Here is a 19,120-nt window from a genome sequence, read left to right on the forward strand (position 1 = left end):
TCGTCAAAGGCAAACAATGAATACTCCAGAAACGATGATATTGGCGGAAACGGAAATATGGATCGTATCGAAAATATAAATATTATCCAAGTCGTAGATGTTGCCGGAAACGGAAACATGGTACGTATCGGAAAAATATTATCGGAAATGGAAATATTGCCGGAATCTGAAATATTGCCGGAAACGGAAATATTATTGGAATCGGAAAATAATTCCGGAAACGGATATATTAAATATTTGTTCGAAACGGAAATTAATTCCGGAATCGGAAATGTTAAATATTGTTCGTATCGGAAATGAATTCCTGAATTGGGAAATTAATCGGAAGCGCATCGTACGAATTAGCATCGGACGAGAGTTGCTAGACGAAGGCCCAGCATGAAGCCAGGCCCGCGTCCAGCAAGCCAAGCGCCCAACACAACACTGCCAAGGCCACGCCAGGCCCAGCGCAAGGCCAGGCACAGCAAGGCCATGGCGCGCGCGCGGGTGGGCTGACGCTCGTGGGCTGCGAGCTGCGCCTGCTCGTATGGGCCGCAAGGCTTGCGCGGGTAGTGCGGTGCTCGTGCGCGTGCAACGTTTGTGTTCGATACGAATCCTAAAGCTTATGGAGTTCGTTCTATGATTAATTCCTAATCCTAATAGATAGAATTAGTTTAAAAGAGTTTTAATGAAATTCTAATCAAACTAATTAGTATCCTAATAGGATTCTAAATCCCTTTCCATAGGCCTATAAATATGTGCCTAGGTTCACAATTTATGGACGAGTTTTTCAAGTATTCAGAGTGACATTTTAAGAGCAAAATTTCAGTCATATTGTTGCCCTATTAGCCGAAAATTCTAAGAACCTTAAGGGCGATTCTAGTTGGTCAATCTTAAGGCGGATCCGGACGTGCTGTGGACTTCCTACGGAGGGACGACACTTGGAGTCCTAAAGACTTGTTCTTGTTCGGTTCGGGCGCAGCTAGGGAGGGCACGCTACAAAGTGTATGCATCCTAGACTAATTATATGATTATGTGCAATTAATATGATTCCTGGCATTAAGGTTTTTCCGCATGATTTATGTTGTTCATATGTATCATAACCTAACATATGCAACCCCTAATGGTGCGGCCACCTTACTCTAATTCATTTTAGACATCTATTTTGAGCAAAACGAACTCAGCCTACTCTGACTAAAAGTGACTAAAACAATGCAAAGGTCGTAAAGGTCTTGTTAATTAGGCACACGATTATATTATCAACCTGATTACTTTGCCAAGAAAATAAAAGCAACTTGCCTCTTTAGGCAATACTTCCAAAGGAAGCATTTACTTTCTAAAATAACTTGTTTCCTGCCATTCGAAAACATATGAAATTTCCTTAAATAAACGATACATCTATTCTTATATAAAACGTCTTCTTAAAAATTACTAGAAAAAAAAAACTAAGTAAGGCAATCAAGCATTTTATGTAGACACCAAAGGATAGCACTTACTATCCTTACCCTCCCTTGACATCTCTTCATTCAAGAATGTCTTTCACCTTCTTGAACCTTGAGCAGCTAAACTTCATCCTGAATCGAGCAACCGATATTTCTTACAAGTAAACTACAAGTACTACAGCCAGCAACCCAAGTGAAACTTTCATAATAAAAAAAGGAAATAAAAAAAAGAAGAGACGGGTTGATCTTAGCCTATACTGAACTATGTGACCGCACTGTCAAATGGCTTCCTTTAACATTCTCGAGTGTGCTTTTAAATAAAGATCCTATCTCTTCCTTTATATTTTCAAAATCGTATGTTTTCAAAAAAGTTGGATATGTCCTCTATCTTACTCAGTTCATTCATTTCCTTGTTAAGCAATCAATTCTAGATGCACCTTCCCATGTCTGATTCAAAAGAGGCAAAAAATTTGCCCTGGTTTATAATGGGGGCTAACTTAGCCAACATGTCCATTCTTCTCCTTTACAATTGATTGAACATACAAGACTTTTCCATTGCAAATAATTTTGAATTAAATCTGCAAGTTTTAACTAATTTCTTTCTACAGACTTAAATCCCCCAAATACGAAAAAAAAAGATATTGTTGACTTTGAAATATGCCTGCGTCTTGTTTTATGTCTTTTTTTTTTGAGTATAAGCCAGAAAGCCATACTCCGAATTCGGCTAGAAGAGAGCCACCTACGCTTTGATCAATACAGACTTCGACCTTCTGATTACCTTGACCATAACAATGTCTCCTAATATGACACCTACAAAGCAAAATGGCAAGGAGCAATACTTGTTCCTCAAACATACCTTGCACCAAAAAAGTATGATTCAAACTATTCATGAACTCTTAGTAGACGGATGATTCTTGTTCATCCAAAACGGCATGAATATGAAAAAAGGTGTGCCAAGCATTATAGTACGAAGCCAATCCCGTAGCCATGCTTGGGGCCTTGAGAAAAACACTTCAAATCTTCTCCAAACGTCGATCTTATCGCAAATTCTCAGTGCTAATGCTATACATACGTCATAGGAGAAAATCATAGTGTTCAGTTGCATTAAACGAACATTGGCCTGTTACAACCCTTATCTACGCTCTAAGCAAGATTCACTACTTAGAACGTGAAAAGTTGCCCCAAGCCACCAAAGGCAATCAAACGTCGTCAGTTTCTTTAAAACTTCGATCATTCTACTGCAGCAAACATGCATGACAATAACTCTACATATATCCATTCACACAATTCGATCATTTCTTCATAGGACTCTGAAAAGCAAAGGTAAACACTTGGGGGCTGAAAATTCAAGTTCTTCTACGAAAATTGGGTACACGCGGCAAGTCCTTTCCGCAAACCCGAAGTACCAACGAGGCATGCCCCTCGGGACGCCGCATCTTTCGCTGTAGTAAAACAGTCAGAGCTTTCAGGAACTCGTGAAATCTGGTACGGTGTTTGCTTTCTGGGACTTAATTGTGCCCAAAGAAACTCATTCCCACGAATACAAAATGTATTCATGATTTCGTATGTGTATTCATACGTCAGACATACGTATGCAGTAATCCTTTACTTTTCTGAATTTATGCTTCATTTCTTTGTCTGGATGAAATCACAGTTTTGTGAAATCCTGGGCTTATTTTCGTGGGCCTTGACTTGCTTTATTTTAATTAGAAAAATAACATAATTCATTTTAAGAAAAAAAACATAAAATGATAGACACTTATTTAAGTTTTGAAGTCAACGCTTAATTTTATTATTAATTCAAAAGTTTTAGAAATAATCCGAAAACCCCTTTTTTAAAAAAGATAATTCTAGTCTGACTATGTCTAGGTATCACATACAGTCCAAATTATCCAAATATTAGTCTAAATTATACCAGAGTTTGTATTGGAAATAGTTTGAAACAATTCCAGTTGATCTTAACCATCCTGGAATCCAACACGGAAATCGAGTAAGTGGGCGCAAGAATTCTTTCGCGCCATTGTGCTGGCGTGAGAACAACCTTGCTCTAGAAGTGTGGCGCGAAAGACTCTCTACGCCTTGTCTTTTAATTTTGCGGTTTCAAATATTTTTCATTCTTGATTTGGTTTAGGATGTACTTTGTCTTCAACTGTTTAAATACCGGCTGACTATGCTCTTTATTCTTCACCTTTGCTTGCTTATTTGCCTTGCTTTGTCATTTTGAGTAATCTTAGTCCCCCATGTTGACTAATTGAGTAGTAGTTGCAAATGCTAGTTGATTAGAATTGATTGGAATGCATAGTCTAGGTTTGGCAAGACATTGTGAACCTGTTTTATGCAAGTGGATAGTAGGTCCTATATGCAAGTGAATAGTACTTGCTCCCACGACATTTCCGGTAATATCATTCTAACTCTCTTGCATTCTTTGGGGTCGAGCATCATTCATATGGGGCATTGGTTGGATGGGTAGTTGTGCCCCTCCTAGTTTCATTTTAGGCCTTGAGGACATGGCCTAATTCAAGCTTGGGGGGAGATTTTAATGTTTGGATTGCTACTTTGATCTCCATGTGATGGTTTGCTTGATTTTGTGAATATTTTGGATTTTGTGCATATTTCTTGATTAGTTTCATTGATTTTCTTTATTTTCCTTTTCTTTTTTACTTCCTTTTCTTTTCCTTATTTCCTTTTTCATTTCTTTTCTTTCTTTTTCCTTTTCGATCTTTGTCAAGGCAAGTTTTTCTAGTTTTTTGGCATTATTCTTGATTTGGACATAAATAAAATGGAACTTGTAGGCTAGAATGCTTTTATTCCTAATTGGTAGATGTTTGCACGGTTCTCAATGTCTTGGGTCGAATCTAGGATTTAGGTGTTAAGAAAGTCGGTTAGAACTTTGGGTAGCATGAGTCTTGAACCCTTGGTTTGTGGTAAGACGGTGTCGATCTCTCTAGTGACTTGAAACCGGAGAGAGTAGTATTTTCTCCCATGTGAGGATCATGTTCATACTAGCCCAAACACATGTTTACATATATTGAGTGGCATGGTTCCTTGGCATTGACTTTCTTATCTCCAGAATTTGACTTTTTGCTTCCCGAGACCGCGTCCGAACTACTTTAGGGGACGATAAAGGCATTTCTTTTGGTGACTATTTTTCTTTTTAGATTAGGACATCTTTATTTTTATTTTCATTAATATTTTTGTTTGCATTTTCCCCCTTGCTATCCATTTAAGCCTTGCCCCTTCATTTCTTATGAGCACATTACAAGCCTATTAGCCTTTGTTTTATTTTCACCCTTAGAAGTGATAGTGAAGCTTTGTGTTATGATGCTTGATGGTTTTGAATGATTATGCAAAGTTGAGGAATGATTGATATTGGTATGAATGGAAAATTTTGGGAAATATGTTTTATATAGTGAATAAATGATGCATATGCAAAAAGAGAAAGGAAAGTTTTGAAAAAGCCAAAAATAGAAAAAAAAAACAAGGCAATGAGAAAAGTTTCATTTGAAACACAAAAAAAAGAGAAAATCAAATCAAGAAAAATTCAAAAAGAGTTTTAGTTTAGTTTTGTTGTTGAATAAGCTTGGGGGTACCCCAAATAAGTGGTATGAGTTTTTTTTGGTTCGATTTGCTTGAGTTGAGTTCATTTATTGCGCTTCACTTTAGGTATGAGCACCAATTACCAAATTTGTTCCACACCTTACCCCTAGCCTACGTTACACCCTAAAAAGTCCTCTTGACCCTTTTGAGTTGAGTCTTTGTCGGTGGAGGGAGGATTTGGTCAAATTTATGGAATGAGATTGTCATGCTAAGATGTCGGGTAACCTTCTCTTCTCCCTTGCAAATCTTGTTTTCCGGCGCCTTCGCGGCGTCATGAGAAACTATTCTTAAGGGTGGATGGGATCTAGAGAGGCTATAAAGGCAACGCTCGGGTAATCACCTATCAAACGAATTCGAATCTCAAGATCACAAGATTGGGATTGTCCTCCCATAAATCGGGATGAGATACTGAAAGTTGTACAAGGCCACTCGGAGAGCTAGAAACTGTAAAATGCATGGTCGTGCTCAGATGAATCATAGACTATGATTATTTGTTTATTTGATCAGTTGAACTCTGAAACCGAGAAACACCTCTAGACATAATAAGGATGACAACTCTTACCTTATGTTCAAGAGCAAGCATCAAAAGTTTCATTTGAAACACAAAAAAAAAGAGAAAATCAAATCAAGAAAAATTCAAAAAGAGTTTTAGTTTAGTTTTGTTGTTGAATAAGCTTGGGGGTACCCCAAATAAGTAGTATGAGTTTTTTTTGGTTCGATTTGCTTGAGTTGAGTTCATTTATTGCGCTTCACTTTAGGTATGAGCACCAATTACCAAATTTGTTCCACACCTTACCCCTAGCCTACGTTACACCCTAAAAAGTCCTCTTGACCCTTTTGAGTTGAGTCTTTGACGGTGGAGGGAGGATTTGGTCAAATTTATGGAATGAGATTGTCATGCTAAGATGTCGGGTAACCTTCTCTTCTCCCTTGAAAATCTTGTTTTCCGGCGCCTTCGCGGCGTCATGAGAAACTATTCTTAAGGGTGGATGGGATCTAGAGAGGCTATAAAGGCAACGCTCGGGTAATCACCTATCAAACGAATTCGAATCTCAAAATCACAAGATTGGGATTGTCCTCCCATAAATCAGGATGAGATACTGAAAGTTGTACAAGGCCACTCGGAGAGCTAGAAACTGTAAAATGCATGGCCGTGCTCAGATGAATCATAGGCTATGATTATTTGTTTATTTGATCAGTTGAACTCTGAAACCGAGAAACACCTCTGGACATAATAAGGATGAAAACTCTTACCTTATGTTCACGAGCAAGCATCAAAAGTTTCATTTGAAACACAAAAAAAAGAGAAAATCAAATCAAGAAAAATTCAAAAAGAGTTTTAGTTTAGTTTTGTTGTTGAATAAGCTTGGGGGTACCCCAAATAAGTGGTATGAGTTTTTTTTGGTTCGATTTGCTTGAGTTGAGTTCATTTATTGCGCTTCACTTTAGGTATGAGCACCAATTACCAAATTTGTTCCACACCTTACCCCTAGCCTACGTTACACCCTAAAAAGTCCTCTTGACCCTTTTGAGTTGAGTCTTTGTCGGTGGAGGGAGGATTTGGTCAAATTTATGGAATGAGATTGTCATGCTAAGATGTCGGGTAACCTTCTCTTCTCCCTTGCAAATCTTGTTTTCCGGCGCCTTCGCGGCGTCATGAGAAACTATTCTTAAGGGTGGATGGGATCTAGAGAGGCTATAAAGGCAACGCTCGGGTAATCACCTATCAAACGAATTCGAATCTCAAGATCACAAGATTGGGATTGTCCTCCCATAAATCGGGATGAGATACTGAAAGTTGTACAAGGCCACTCGGAGAGCTAGAAACTGTAAAATGCATGGCCGTGCTCAGATGAATCATAGGCTATGATTATTTGTTTATTTGATCAGTTGAACTCTGAAACCGAGAAACACCTCTGGACATAATAAGGATGACAACTCTTACCTTATGTTCAAGAGCAAGCATCAAGCGACAAAGGAATTAGGGACAAGTGGGAGACTGAAGGAAATAATGCCCTTGGTCCAAGTATGCATTCAATTCTAAGTCTAATAAAAGCAGTTCAGTATTAATTATACAAGTTAAAAATTCAGTGAGATCAAGTGAACTGTATGCCTAGCTAGAGGCCGTTTCAGTTCAAGTGGAATTAATAATATTAATCCACAACTTACTCTTGACTGAACCCGTAGGGTCACACAAATAGTACGTGAACGGATCAAGTATTTAAAGGAATTAAATACTCCATTTATGGATATTTGGAATAGACGGATCTCGGTTCAAGTGAGAGCTGAAATCGTCAAAGGCAAATTATGAATACTCCGGAAACGATGATATTGCCGGAAACGGAAATCTGGATCGTATCGGAAATATAAATATTAGCCAAGTCGTAGATGTTGCCAGAAACGGAAACATGGTACGTATCGGAAAATATTGTCGGAATTGGAAATATTGCCGGAATCGGAAATATTGCCGGAAACGAAAATATTGTCGGAATCGGAAATATTATCGGAATCGGAAAATAATTCCGGAATCGGAAATATTAAATATTTGTTCGAAACAGAGATTAATTCCGGAATCGGAAATATTAAATATTGTTCGAATCGGAAATGAATTCCGAAATCGGAAAATTAATCGGAAGCGCGTCATACAAAATAAACATCGGACGATCTTGCTAGACGAAGGCCCAGCACGAAGCCAGGCCCACGCCTAGGAAGCCCAGCGCGCAAGGCATGAGCAGCAAGCAGCCAAAGGCACGCAAAGGCCCAGCGCAAGGCCAGGCCCAGCGCGCCCTTGGGCTGCGAAGCAACACGCGGGCCGCGAGCACTCGTGGGCTGCGAAGCCACTTGTGGGCATGGCCTGCTTGATTGTGGGCCGTGCTCGTGTGTGTGTTGAAGTTTGTGCATACATCGAATCCTTAAGCAATTAGTATTAGATTAAAAAGATTAATTTCCTAGAGTTACTAGTTTTAAGTAAAGTCTAATTCTAATAGATTTAGATTACTTGAATCCTAGTAGACTTCTAATTCCATTATTCCTACCCTATAAATATGTGATGGCATTCACAATTTATGAACACACAATTTCAAGTATTCACCTAGTTTTAAAGATTAAAACTAATAATAATATTGCCTCAAAGATTCGAATATTCATAATACCTTAGGTGCAATTTAAGTTAATTAAATCTAAGGTGGATCCGAACGTGCTGTGGACTATCTTCGGAGGGCCGACATTTGGAGTCCTAAACTTGTTCTTGTTCGGTTCGGGCGCAGCTAGGGAGGGCACGCTACAAAGTGTATGTATCCTAAATTATGATAATTGTTATATGGCAATTGATTTGGATTCCTGGCTTTATGGTTTTTCCGCGTGATTTATATATGATTTATCTGTATCATAACCTAACATATCTTATTCAACAGGTTACACTATAAATTAATACAGCCCTCTAAACTCCAGAATTCGGTACCAAATATCAACCAAATGCCCCCTTTAAACTTGAGTATTAATCGAAGCTTTAAACCCGTCTTGTATCTGCGATTATTCTGCTATATTAACTCTTTTTAAGCTGAAACTATGTCCATCTAAACACCCAAAACTAGTTCGATCTATGTCGGAATTATAGTCAAATTATAAGCCTAAATCGAAGAATCTAAGGGGAAACACTGGAGGAATCATACCAGGAATCGAGAGGAGTCAGTTAGTTACTGGGAAGTTCATAGCAGAAAAGGAAACCCAGTAAAGACAAGCGGTTAGTGTTCCTAAGAACCGCATTATAGCCTAAGATATATTGTTGTAACCTAAAATCTACTTTTTTTATTGCTTTCCTCGCCTTATAAATTTGTTCACATAATCTGTTATATTGATCATGCCTAATCAGATATTCTGTAACGCCCCGACCTCTAACTCAAGTAATTAAGCAGCGGAATTACCCTAATTCGGTCGGGACATTACCGCCGTAACTCCCTCTTGGGAATTACAACGCTATTATCCTCATAATACTTTTATATAACTATGTTCTATAATAATATTCAAAAGTGACTTACATAACTTAGTAGAAAATTCTTACTCGAACTTAGTACAAATTAAGCTTAAACTAGGTGAGCCATAATAAGACGAAATCCTTGCCACTAATCGCATCCGCCGTCCTGGTCGGCACCTAAAACATAAAACAAAACGGTGAGCCGAAGACTCAGTAACGTACTACTCTAGTAACGTAAAATCATTTCAACTCATTTTAGTTACTAAAACAGGGAGAATAGAATATCATAAAACATTTAATAAAATATCATATTAGTTTATTCGTAACCTTCTCTTTATTTAAATGCTAGTTGTTGGAAAGTATAAACTGGTGGAACGTCTTCCACGATGGACCGGTGTCCATAAGAGCCTGTGCTCAACTGTGGGCCTGTGCCCCTGGGTACATGCATGACCGAAACTGTAAACTGTGAACTGTAACCTGTGAACTGATACTGCCAACAAAACTAGGTCTTTCACTTTTATTTATCATGTTTTAATGAGTTTAATAATTCTCAACTTCTGTACTTCAGTTGAAGTAAAATAACACTTGAGATCAGGTGATCAATAAAACATAATTGTTTCATTGTTCTCATAAATATCATATATATATGAAATAGTTTACTTAAAGCAATACTTCTTTCTCGCAAATCATAAAACACGATAAACATGATTAAATAAAATGTAACGTCGTAATTTCATAATCTCATTTAGAAGGGACTTGCGGGTACTAGCAATAGGCGTTACCTTAATTTATCGTCAGTTTATCCGTTTCCTCGACTCGTTCCTTCTGAGCTCCAAGTCCGATTTCTTAAAATATTAAATTATCGGATTTAGCATTAAAACAATAATACTTTAAAATAATTAATAATTTCTAATAGGTATTTAGCTATTTAGAAATCAATTACATTAACTCACGTCTTAATAAATATATGTGTTAACTTGTGAAAGATTCCAAATCATCACAATGTACTAGGATAGTTAATTCTTATTTTCATAAAGTATTAAAGCTAGGTTAGTAAAACTTGGTTGCTTTTTTTTTTTTAATGGGCTTAAAGGCAAGTGGGCCTATGAGACCTAAATATATCCTAAACTTCATAACAATTGGTAACTGTTACTTACCGAAGAGAAAGGTACGAATAACAGAGATGGCGCCGTGGATCTTGAAAGAAACACAGGGGAGATAAGTCTGCTGGATGGTTCAACGGTGACCAGTACCTGGGCGGCGCTGGGCGGTCCGAAGCACGGCGGCAGTAATGCCGGTGGTGTTTGATGCGGCGCGGTGTGAAGGGAATGCAGGGGAGGGAAAGGTCATAAGAGAAAGAGGAGGAGGAAGGAGAGCACTGGTTATGGTGATGGCGTTCGAAGGTTGAAGGTAGTTTGGGTGATCAATGGTGGTGGTTTCCGGTAGAATGGGGCGGCAGTGGTGAGTAATGGTGGTGGTTCGAAGGTGAGAAATTACAGGGAAGGTGGGTAATTTTTATGGATTTTGAATGGTGAAAATTTCAATTGATGATTAATCTGATTTGTGTTGCATTTTGGGGATGAATTATCAGCTATTTTTAGAGGCTTAGGTGCTCCATTGAGGCCACAAGTCAGCTTGTTTGCAGAGACAAGTGTAGGAGATTTGAGCCAATAAATTGGTGATTAAGATTAGCTAGTCTAGTTTTAGGTAAATAGGTTTGATGAATTAGCAAGGAGAGTGAATTATAGTAGAGACACATGGATAGTCATGGGTTTGAGCTTTATTGAAATGGTGACACGGAAGAAGGAGAAGAAGGGGAGTTTGAGAACCTGGTTTTCCAATTCTGGGAATCACATTGGGGTATTTTAGTAAATATATTTTTAATTCTCCTTTTTCTGAAAATTTACTAATAAAACCAAGTTTTACAATAATCATAAAACATGAAAATAATAATTATCATTACAACGTTTTAATTTTCAAAATAAAATATTCATTAATCAGTTTAATGCTTAATTAGAAAGGCTAATTAAAATAATTAGCATAATTAATCAAGTTTACAAATCTGGGGTATTACACCCTCACCCCGTTAGAAAAAGTTTTGTCCTCGAAACTGGAGCTCAGTTGGACTTGGTTAATCACCACTCATTGGGAACATATACATAAGCAATCATACATAGACATGGTTAACGTAATAATTCATACTAAGCAAGATTCGCACATCTTACCATTCTCAAACGAACAATTGGGGGTATTTAGATTTAAATTGATCCTCAACTTCCCACGTGGCCTCGGATGTCAAGTGGTTAGCCCACAAGACCTTAACCATCGGAATTACTTTGTTTCTAAGGCGTTTCTCTCTGCGATCAAGAATTTCAATCGGTTTTTCCTCGTACGTCAGATCATTTCGCAATGCTAAAGGTTCGTGTGAAATCACATGGCTTGGATCGGGAACATATTTTCTTAACATTGAAACATGAAATATGTTATGCACATTCTCCAAGTCGGTCGTTAAGGCAAGTCGATATGCTACCTCAGATACTCTTTCTAATATTTCATACGGCCCGATGTATCTTGGACTTAGTTTCCCGGTTTGGCCGAATCTCATTACTCCTTTCGTAGGCGAAATCTTCAGAAATACGTGGTCACCAACTTCAAACTCTAACGGTCTTCTTCGCTGGTCTGCATAACTCTTTTGCCTACTTTGTGCCGCTTTCATTCTGGATTGGATTATCTGAATCTTATCGGTGGTTTCCTGAATCAATTCTGGTCCTATGACACGTGCTTCATCGATGTCGCTCCAACACAATGGGGTTCGGCATTTTCTTCCGTAAAGAGCTTCATATGGGGCCATGCCAATGGTTGCCTGGTAACTGTTGTTGTATGAGAATTCCACCATGCGTAAAAACTTTTCCCACGTTCCTTGAAAATCCAAAATACATGCTCTCAGCATATCCTCGACAATCTGATTAGTGCGCTCGGTTTGCCCATCAGTCGATGGATGAAAGGCGGTGCTGAAATTAAGCTTCGTTCCAAGGGCTTTATGCAATTCCTTCCAATATGCGGCTTGATACCTTGGATCACGATCAGAAATAATCGAGCTAGGCACTCCATGCAATCTTACTATGGTGTTTACATATAATTCAGCAAGTTGATCCAAACTCCAATTGTTCTTTATTGCCAAGAAATGTGCTGACTTTGTCAACCTATCCACAATGACCCAAATGGAATTCATTCCCTTGGTTGACTTGGGTAGACCTATGATAAAGTCCATCGACACTGAATCCCACTTCTATTCTGGCACATCCAGAGGTTGCAACAACCCTGCTGGTCTTTGATGCTCTATTTTGATTCTCTGACATGTTAAGCATTTAGCCACGTATTCTGCTACTTCTTGCTTCATGTTGATCCACCAATACACTTGTCTCAAATCTTTGTACATCTTGTTTCCTCCCGGGTGAATCGAGTACGGTGAAGTATGAGCTTCTTCTAGGATTCTCTTTTTCAACTTTTCTTCGTTCGGAACACATAGTCTTCCTTGAGAATCTCAACGTACCATCTTCTTGTATTACGAAACATGGAGATTTTCCATTTCGCACTTCATTTCTTATTCTTTCCAACTACAAGTCCTTTCCTTGAGCTTCCTTAATCTCGTCGATCAAATTTGGCCTCATTTCGAGTGTATTCAATTGAGCGATTATTTTCTTCCTAATGAACTCGATTTCCATCTTTTGCAGATCATCATGATTGGCTCGGGAAAAGGGTAAGATCATATTTAGGTGAGATTTTCGGCTTAATGCATCAGCAACTACATTTGCCTTTCCAGGGTGGTATTGAATATCAAGATCGTAATGCTTCAGGAGTTCTAACCATCTACGTTGTCTCATGTTTAGGTCTTTTTGGGTGAAAATATATTTGAGGCTTTTATGGTCGCTGAAAATCTGACAAGAGGCTCCATACAGGTAATGTCTCCAGATTTTGAGGGCAAAAACTACAGCTGCAAGTTCAAGATCATGAGTAGGGTAGTTTTGTTCATGGGGTTTGAGTTGGAGGGAAGCATAAGCTATGACTTTTCCATTCTGCATTAGAACACATCCTAATCCATGCTTAGAGGCATCACTGTAGATAACAAATCCCTCGGTTCCAGATGGCAAGGTAAGAATAGGGGCAGTGGTGAGACGTCTCTTAAGTTCCTGAAATGCTGACTCACAATCATCAATCCACTCAAATTTAGTGTTCTTTCTAACTAAGCGGGTTATGGGTAAAGCAACCTTAGAAAAGTCTTGCACAAATCTTCGATAATATCCTACTAAACCCATAAAACTTCGTACTTCAGGGACATTGGTTTGTCTAGGCCATTCCACAATTGCTTTTATTTTCTCAGGATCAACAGATACACCTTTATCAGAGATAATATGATCCAAAAATGATATTTCTCTAAGCTAGAACTGACATTTTGACAACTTGGCATACAACTGATTTTTTTAATCAATGGGTCTAACACTTTCCTCAAATGCTCCTCATGTTCCTCATTACTCCCAGAATATATCAGAATATCATCAATGAAAACAACCACAAACTTATCAAGGTATGGTTTAAAGATGCGGTTCATTAAGTCCATAAAAACAGCTGGTGCGTTAGTTAACCCAAAAGGCATGACAACAAACTTATAGTGGCCATATCCGGTTCTAAAGGCAGTCTTTGGGATATCCTCAGGCTTAATGCGAAGTTGATGGTATCCAGATCTCAAATCTATATTTGAAAACACTTTTGCACCTCTAAGTTGGTCAAACAAATCATCAATGCGAGGTAAGGGATATTTATCCTTAATAGTTATCTTGTTTAACTCTCTATAATCTATGCATAACCTCAAAGTTCCATCTTTCTTTTTCACAAATAAGACTGGGGCTCCCCAAGGTGAAACACTCGGTCGAATATACCCTTTATCAAGTAATTCATCTAATTGTTTCTTCAACTCTTGCAACTCAGCTGGTGCCATCCTATATGGTGCCTTAGAAATAGGGGTGGATCCTGGAATAAGTTCAATACTGAAGTCTAACTCTCTTGGTGGGGGCATACCAGGTATCTCCTCGAGAAAAACATTTGGGTATTCACAAACAATGGGTATGTCGGTAATGGATGGTTCTAGAGTATTAAGGTCAACCACACTACAAAGATAGCCAGTAAAGCCACTCTCAATCATTTTCTGAGCTCTCAGAGCAGAGACAATTTGAATTTTCGGTTTTCTCCTTAATTTTTGGAACGAAATTCTATCACCATTTGGTGTTGTAAGGGTCACACTCTGCCTCAAACAATTAATGCTAGCCTCATACTTTGTCAACCAGTTCATTACCAAAATCACATCAAAATCAGATAGTTCAAAAGCTATTAGGTCAGCTAGGAACTCTACTCCCCCTAACATGATAGGGCAATTTCTGTATAGGGTTCTACATTTCACAATTTCTCCAGTAGGAAGGGCAATACTCATAGCATGAAAATCGTAGTAAGGTTTTAACTTTAAGCATTTCGCAAAGAGAACATGGGCAGGTGACGAGTGGATAGAGAAAGTACCAGTGATAACATTATTGTGCTCAACTGCCTCCTCTTGCCTCATCACAAAAACTCTTCCAGTTGTTGGTGGTCGTGGTGGGTTGCGGGTTGCGCCTCTCATCACGAAAACTCTATACGATTGATCCAATCCTCAAACTCAACTGGATCGGGCTTGCCATCATAGGACGGTGGGTTGAGAGATGAAAAGTTCTTGAACATCGCCGCACTCTCGTTTTCGTTTACATCTTTCTTCTTTCGAGAATCTTGGATTAACTCGGCTAACATTACACTCACATTTTCTAATCGTTCCATCCTTTCTTCATGAGCTCCCTGAGGTTGTTCCTCATTGTCATCATCGTGAGCGCCATTATCGCGGAAAGCATCTTCGTGCGTACCCTCAATGGTCGACATTCTGCTAGTCACGCATGATTAAGAAAAATTTTAAAAATAAATCCCTTTTTATCCCGTGCCTACTCTCACGCTCATTTATATTCATTTCCGCTTAGTGTATTTGTACTCATTTTAATTAAAAGTTATCCTATAGCTCTGACTTAAAGCCTTAATTAGTTCTAGCTCATGTAAAACCCGCGAGGTTTCACATGTAGGATTCAGAACCGTTGCTCTGATACCAAGCTGTAACGCCCCGACCTCTAACTCAAGTAATTAAGCAGCGGAACTACCCTGATTCGGTCGGGACATTACCGCCGCAACTCCCTCTTGGGAATTACAAGGCTATTATCCTCATAATACTTTTATGTAACTATGTTCTATATTAATATTCAAAAGTGACTTACATAACTTAGTAGAAAATTCTTACTCGAACTTAGTACAAATTAAGCTTAAACTAGGTGAGCCCTAATAAGACGAAATCCTTGCCACTAATCGCATCCGCCGTCCTGGTCGGCACCTAAAACATAAAACAAAACGGTGAGCCGAAGACTCAGTAACGTACTACTCTAGTAACGTAAAATCATTTCAACTCATTTTAGTTACTAAAACAGGGAGAATAGAATATCATAAAACATTTAATAAAATATCATATTAGTTTATTCGTAACCTTCTCTTTATTAACATGCTAGTTGTTGGCAAGTATAAACTGGTGGAACGTCTTCCACGATGGACCGGTGTCCATAAGAGCCTGTGCTCAACTGTGGGCCTGTGCCCCTGGGTACATGCATGACCGAAACTGTAAACTGTGAACTGTAACCTGTGAATTGATACTGCCAACAAAACTAGGTCTTTCACTTTTATTTATCATGTTTTAATGAGTTTAATAATTCTCAACTTCTGTACTTCAGTTGAAGTAAAATAACACTTGAGATCAGGTGATCAATAAAACATAATTGTTTCATGGTTCTCATAAATATCATATAAATATGAAATAGTTTACTTAAAGCAATACTTCTTTCCTGCAAATCATAAAACACGATAAACATGATTAAATAAAATGTAACGTCGTAATTTCATAATCTCATTTAGAAGGGACTTGCGGGTACTAGCAATAGCCGTTACCTTAATTTATCGTCAGTTTATCCGTTTCCTTGACTCGTTCCTTCTGAGCTCCAAGTCCAATTTCTTAAATTATTAAATTATCGAATTTAGCATTAAAACAATAATACTTTAAAATAATTAATAATTTCTAATAGGTATTTAGCTATTTAGAAATCAATTACATTAACTCACGTCTTAATAAATATATGTTGTTAACTTGTGAAAGATTCCAAATCATCACAATGTACTAGGATAGTTAATTCTTATTTTCATAAAGTATTAAAGCTAGGTTAGTAAAACTTGGTTGCTTATTTTTTTTTTAATGGGCTTAAAGGCAAGTGGGCCTATGAGAGCTAAATATATCCTAAACTTCATAACAATTGGTAAGTGTTACTTACCGAAGAGAAAGGTACGAAGAACAGAGATGGCGCCGTGGAGCTTGAAAGAAAAACAGGGGATATAAGTCTGCTGGACGGTTCAACGGTGACCAGCACCTGGGCGGCGCTGGGCGGTCCGAAGCACGGCGGCAGTAATGCCGGTGGTGTTTGCTGCGGCGCGGTGTAAAGGGAATGCAGGGGAGGGAAAGGTCGTAAGAGAAAGAGGAGGAGGAAGGTGAGCACTGGTTATGGTGATGGCGCTCAAAGGTTGAAGGTAGTTTGGGTGATCAATGGTGGTGGTTTCCGGTAGAATGGGGCGGCAGTGGTGAGTAATGGTGGTGGTTCGAAGGTGAGAAATTATAGGGAAGGTGGGTAATTTTTATGGATTTTGAATGGTGAAAATTTCAATTGATGATTAATCTGATTTGTGTTGCATTTTGGGGATGAATTATCAGCTATTTATAGAGGCTTGGGGTGCTCCATTGAGGCCACAAGTCAGCTTGTTTGCAGAGACAAGTGTAGGAGATTTGAGCCAATAAATTGGTGATTAAGATTAGCTAGTCTAGTTTTAGGTAAATAGGTTTGATGAATTAGCAAGGAGAGTGAATTATAGTAGAGACACATGGATAGTCATGGGTTTGAGCTTCATTGAAATGGTGACACGGAAGAAGGAGAAGAAGGGGAGTTTGAGAACCTGGTTTTCCAATTCTGGGAATCACATAGAGGTATTTTAGTAAATATATTTTTAATTCTCTTTTTTCTGAAAATTTACTAATAAAACCAAGTTTTAACATAATCATAAAACATGAAAATAATAATTATCATTAAAACGTTTTAATTTTCAAAATAAAATATTCATTAATCAGTTTAATGCTTAATTAGAAAGGCTAATTAAAATAATTAGCATAATTAATCAAGTTTACAAATCTGGGGTATTACATATTCTCTGGAAAAATTTGTTACTGCTAGGCAAAGTAATCAACCTAAATCATTATTTTGACGTCGTTTAGTTAATTATCTGTGCAATAAAAATAATTCATTAGTAATGTAGTCAAACACATATCTCTTTCGTCGTCGCATTTAACTAGTAATTAAGGACCGCAGCGTGGGCTAATACTGGGCACTCCCCATATTAGTAAACATCCCTCGAATTCTCAATCTCTACTTCGATGGATGTACGTTGAACAATCTCCACATCAAGGATCACAAGGGAACCTAAGGCCGTTGTGGTCAAATACGTTCGCATGGGTTCGGCTTTACTTGTGTATCACAATAACCTGGTTTTGTCAGTTTTCCTCAATGTCGTTGAAACTAAATGGCAACTCCAAAGTCTAGTAAAAAGAGGTTAATGCCAACAGTTAGTCTAATTTTACTTAATATGATTTCCACATGCATCCACAAGCACAGTCGATTCGAGCCATTCCTTAGGAAAGGTGCCTCATCCTTTTTCGACCCCCTCACATTGGCCAACAACTTTTTCTTGAAAAATGACTTTTATGCACTCGAGATAGAAAGATCATCTAAATAATTTTAATGGATTAATCACCCAATTGGTGAGCTTAGCTGTGAAAATAGAGGAGGAGGACAAGACAATTTTATCGTTGACATCTCTCCCTAAAGAGTGTAAGTCTGTGATAACTACTTTACTTTTAGGAAAGACAACATTTTCTTTGTAAGATATTGTGGTGGTGTTATTTGAGGCGTAGAGGTTCATGAAGCAAGGGAGATTGTCATCAATCAGTAGAGGAGCGTTAATGGTAGAGGGGGTAGTAGTAACAAATGGAAAGGCAAGAAGAAAGCGAGCAGTAGAAACTCTAACATCAAATGTTGGTAATGTGACGAGGTAGGACATATTCAATCAAAGTATCATAAGTACAAGGAAGACTTGAAGGCATCGATGAACGATAGATCTAGAGGTGCTCGTGATGGAGGATAGTACACTACAAAAAAGCGCGTGATTACCAACTGATTTTACCGACCGCCAAAAAAGTAGTCAGTAAAACAAAATATACCGACCGAAAAAGCAAACAGTCGTTAATTTACCGACCAATAGAGAAGCGGTCGTTAATTTTTTAATTTATCGACCGATTTTACAGCAGTCATTAATTTATTGACTGTTTTCTCTTACTTTCCGACCAAGTAGCAGTCGCTAAAACACGACTATTTCCAACATACACTTCAAATTTTAACGACTGCTATTTTAATACCTCTGACCAAATAACCGGTCGTTAATTCTTTAAAAAAAAAAATTAATGACAACCACATTTATTCCAAGTTGCCGACCAACTTAGGATTCCTATCCTCATTCGTTGTTCCAGAAAATTAAAAAACAAATTACACAAGCTCCACGATTTGGGGAAACCGTCGCACCTCCCTCCCACCCTAACCCGCCGGCGCCGTCACCCGCATCGACTCAGCGTCCCTAACCGCCGGCGCCTTCACCCTCCCAGCCGCGCACGGTCCTACCTTTAAGCTCGGCCGCGGACGGTCCCCCCCAAGCGAGCTGCGCTTTGGCCCCCCAGCCGCGGACGCCCCCCCCCCCCCCCCCCCCAAGCTAGCTCCACCCACCCTTGTGTGATAACAGATGTTTCCATGATACTGAAATAGTTAGAGTACATTTGTACAGGAAGGGGTTTGTCCATAATTACTATCAATGGATATGTCAAGGGGAAAGCTTAGTAGAGTCCTCGCGTGTTCAGCCAAATCCATATCGG

Source organism: Spinacia oleracea, chromosome 6, assembly GCF_020520425.1.
Source record: "Spinacia oleracea cultivar Varoflay chromosome 6, BTI_SOV_V1, whole genome shotgun sequence".
Lineage (NCBI taxonomy): Eukaryota > Viridiplantae > Streptophyta > Magnoliopsida > Caryophyllales > Amaranthaceae > Spinacia > Spinacia oleracea.